Source organism: Lactuca virosa, chromosome 7 (assembly GCF_052849685.1).
Source record: "Lactuca virosa cultivar CGN04683 chromosome 7, Lactuca_virosa_CGN04683_v6, whole genome shotgun sequence".
Taxonomy (NCBI): domain Eukaryota; kingdom Viridiplantae; phylum Streptophyta; class Magnoliopsida; order Asterales; family Asteraceae; genus Lactuca; species Lactuca virosa.
The window spans coordinates 38,563,057-38,567,245 of record NC_136432.1 but is presented as its reverse complement, the minus strand read 5'-3'; the positions used below and the strand labels follow the sequence as shown (position 1 = coordinate 38,567,245).

At 33.5% G+C, this 4,189-nt stretch overlaps 1 long non-coding RNA gene across 3 annotated transcripts; it reads right to left on the bottom strand.

The window, feature by feature from the left end:
- Positions 1 to 449: 449 nt before the first annotated feature.
- LOC145126001 (uncharacterized) lies at positions 450 to 3,332 on the bottom strand. Of its 3 annotated transcripts, XR_013716266.1 has the most exons (8): positions 2,869 to 3,331; positions 2,668 to 2,750; positions 2,137 to 2,204; positions 1,798 to 2,032; positions 1,368 to 1,706; positions 1,168 to 1,247; positions 896 to 1,083; positions 450 to 765 (listed from the first exon to the last, which is right to left on the bottom strand). It is a non-coding gene; the product is annotated as an uncharacterized LOC145126001 (long non-coding RNA). The 3 variants fall into 3 exon arrangements; XR_013716265.1 differs by having other exon boundaries at positions 896 to 1,247; positions 2,869 to 3,332; XR_013716267.1 differs by having other exon boundaries at positions 896 to 1,247; positions 2,668 to 2,747; positions 2,869 to 3,332.
- Positions 3,333 to 4,189: the final 857 nt, after the last annotated feature.

Sequence of the window (4,189 nt, the reverse complement as noted above, 5' to 3'; positions counted from 1 at the left end):
TTTTTTTTTTTTTGTTGATAAAATCGCCAATAAAAACCGACAAAAGAAAGGAGAGGTAACACAACAAGAATGGGCATTGACTTAATGTTTATCATTAGCACAAAATAGGTTGAAACATCAATTCAAGTGCCTGTTGTCATTTTGTGTGTTTGTCTTGTTATTATGGGCAATTTACATAAGATTGAGTTAATAATTTGTTTTTCTTATTCATTTATTTTTATTTAAAATAACAAGGTGTTTTTATATTTTCCAGTGATAATAATAATATACATCTTGTTAATTTATTATTATTTGTAGATTAATTTTAAGTATATTGTTATTTTGAAGATGTAGGTGTATTATTATTACGCTCAATAAATGAAATATATTCTATGAGTTTAATGTTTATCAATAAAGAAATATACATATGATGTTATTACGAGTAAAAACACAAATACAATGCTACTATAGAATACAAATGGAGTACGTGGCTATATTGATAGTAATAAAAACCAAGTTTCTAATGACATGAGAGGAGACATGGAAATTTAAGTATATTGCTATTATTAGTATGTACGTATATTGTTATTATGCTTAACTAGCGGAAGCCCCCCGCACTATTGATGCGGGTTTGAATGAGTTTTGACCTAGCCTTTATTGATCTTATACTCGGAAGAGATTGTGGTTTTGTGTGGTAGAACAAAGCTCTTAAATATAGCAGATTCTCCATCTGCTGGGAGTTAACTCTTAACACCAAAATAACTTCTCTTCCAAGTTGTCATGACCCTGAGAATTATGTAAGGTTAAATGTCAAAATTCCTGAGCAGTTGCACTGGAAAGAAATATGAAACATTCATATTAATTTTGTTACAATAATTAAAAGAAATATATATAGAGTATGAAGAGGAAAACTTACCCTGTCTCGGAATCCCTATGAAACCTAACCATGGGTTGAGCCTTCTGATAAAAGGTATCATTGAGTTGGATGAATATACTCTCTAAACCATATAATTTGGTCTGATGAATCCATTAAACTTAGCAACATTTAAACTATCTAGTGTTGCATCTACCTCATCCGATATAAAGAATGATGATGGCTTGTAACTGGAGCAAAATTACCAAAACAAAAACGATGTACATACCCTTAAAACATGCATGAAGCAAATTTTTTTCTAAAGGGATACGTACCTATAAAAAGTCTTTAATAAATTACCATATTTTCAATAAATCTCCCTCCGCTTAAAATATTTTATCTATTCAAAAGTTGCCTGTTCACAAGAACAAATGTCAAGTTTAGCCCCACATCTTAGAAGGATTCTGAGACAGGGTAAGTATCAAATAAAGCGTTTTAAATTGTTTAAAAAGAGGTCAAATCTAGTAACAATTACCTGACGACCCATTAATCTTGTTTTGAGAAATTGGAGCACGTTTCTCCTCTCTTCTACGATTTCCCATTTTGGGACATCTGATACTTGAAAGATTCACTCTTCTTTTAGCAGCTGGACTTCAGAATGATAGTGAATCATCAGCAACAACAATGCAATCCCCACTAGCAACTTCAACTACATGTAAACTTTTTCCTCATAGACCTTGTTAAACAAATCAACATCATTGGTTGTTCTTCGTGGTGAAATTCTTTAATCAATTGCAAAATGAAATTCTTGAGGACTTGTGACTTGTCGGTTTTTGTTACATAATAGCCCTAACTCCCCTTTACTTTCAAGTATCTACATGAATTGAAAGGATTATATATGTTAAAGTTAATTAAGTAGAAGAACGAAAACTTATTATGAAAGTTTTAGTTTTAATGTTTTATACCTTCTTGTGTAAAGGTTTGGCCTTGAATTCTGGAGCTTTCTGCAGTAGTTCTTTTTTTAGTTCTTTGGAACTACTAATCTTCAGATGTCGTTGCTTCAATAATGTTTGTAAAAGGGGTATCTTCGGAATTGTTAGAGGTGTTTTACATTGATGATTATGCATGAAGAAGAGGAAAACTTAGCGGATATATGAAGGTATCTATGAAACATATGGACTTAGATGTTGCTTCCTATACCTACAACAAAAAAATAACATTGCAACTATAATAAAAAATCATAATGCACCCACAGTTATTTGTGCTAATGAAGAGGAAAACTGGAACAAATAATCTGTTTTAACCTTCTGAGAATTTTCAGCTTCACTCAAGTCACAAAGGCTTTCAATCCTAGTAGTTCTTGATGTTCTATCTGTAGATATAAAACGTACACCAATAAACAAAAAACAATCATGTATTTGAAAGAAAATGTCTGAAATAAAGAAACATAAAGATAAATAACAAATCCATATGGCATATTATTGACAGATGAAGTCCATTTCAGTAATCATATATCACTGGTTCCATAATCATATATTCATATTACTGTACTCATATGTTAGCCATAAAATGGGCTTTTAATCTGTAAAATGGAACAGTCATCGAGTTCTATGACAATGAGGAATGACTAATAACAATAAAACATCGAATGTTTAATTAAACTCAAAAGAATAAGTAACCAAAGACTAATCGAATTTAGATGTTTGTTAAACTGAACTTGCCTAACTAAAAATCGATATGTGAAAAAGAGAGCCCTAATCGAATTTAAAATCTTAAAATTCAAAAAAAGAAATTCAATCAAATGAATTAGAATCACCAAGTTATGGAAAACGTACTTGAAGGGGGGTTGCTAAGAGCTCTATGGAGAAGAAACCAAAAAATCGGACTTAGTAGGGATTACATGACTCGATCAATGCTTCTGTCGACAAAGTAAACCAAAAAATAAGAAAGAAATGAGCATATCCTGAGATAGAGGGAGAAGGAACCGAATGAATTCAGAAATTGTAACCAAATTAACTTCAATTCCATTTCCATACCTAAAATTTGAATTCTGAATGTCCGCAACTCCTCACCACCGCTGCCACCGATAATATACATCTCTGTTCTTCAGCGACTCCAACATGGTCTCTCGTCGGGTTCTTCTCCACGGGTAAGTCACAAACATTTAATTTTTTGGTGATGGTTGAAGAAAGCAGGCGAATAAGGTAGAATGGAGAAAACGATGGGGGAGAGTCTGTGTTTGACATAGAATAAGGAACATGATACAGAGGCAGTGAGTAGATGGGATTCGTATACGGTCGAAGGAGATACATCCGATGGGTGGTAGCCACTGGTGGAAAGAAAACAGAAGCTTATCATGGGACGGATTTGTGCAGGGTTGGCGATGTGGGAGACCAGAGATGGAAACGACGTCGGAGGAGGGCTGAGGGAGGCGATGTCAGCAGTGTTGTTTCGATGGAGGTGAGAATGAAAGGTAAAAGGGAAAACAGAGTTTAGGGCAGACATAATTTTGTATTGGAGTCGGTGTAACGGAGTTGGTGGAGTGGAGGAAACGTGGCAGGAGCTGGAAGACGGCAACAAAATAACACGTGTTTTCGACACGCACTCACTATTGACCGAGAAAAGTCACAAACCAAAAGAAGGTGAAATTCAGAAAAACCAAGTAATAAGGGACCAAAAGTGTAAAACCAAAAAAACTTGTGTGGCAAATGTCTAAAAAGAAGGAACTTTACTATTCCTTAAGATTTTATACATTAATATTTAACTAGATGGAATTAGATGCGCCTTTGGCGTTGTGTACCTTTTTTTTCGTTATTTGAAACTGTAGCAGATAAGATTCACAAATATTTTGAATTCATTTTTCCGATATTTTTAATTTTATGACCAACATACCCTAAACCCAACGGAATTAAAGCATCGGATGGCCTTAAATACTCCACTTGATCCACTAATGATCTCGATCGTTGATGCCTAAACAACCAATGGGAATATGATTAGGCCAAAGTGAAGGAAATAACAACATACCTTACTCTTTCTACCAATATATAGACAACATACTTTATTTTTCTATCATAATAACAATGTACTTATATTTTTACCAATAACAATGTGTTTAGTATTTACATTGTGCTATTACATGAAATTATGGGTCATATTTAGTAGATGTAAGAGAAAAACTTACCAATCTCGATAGCACTTGAATCACAAAGAATGGCTGCAATCCGGCAACACAACTCTACTATTTGTTTCCATGCAGATCCCGCATTCTATTTCTCTTTCTACATCAGCATCCAAGAGTTTTCCTTTGTCAAAACCTTCTTTTCGTGAATATCTTTTTGACTATATTTCTTTTTGTTA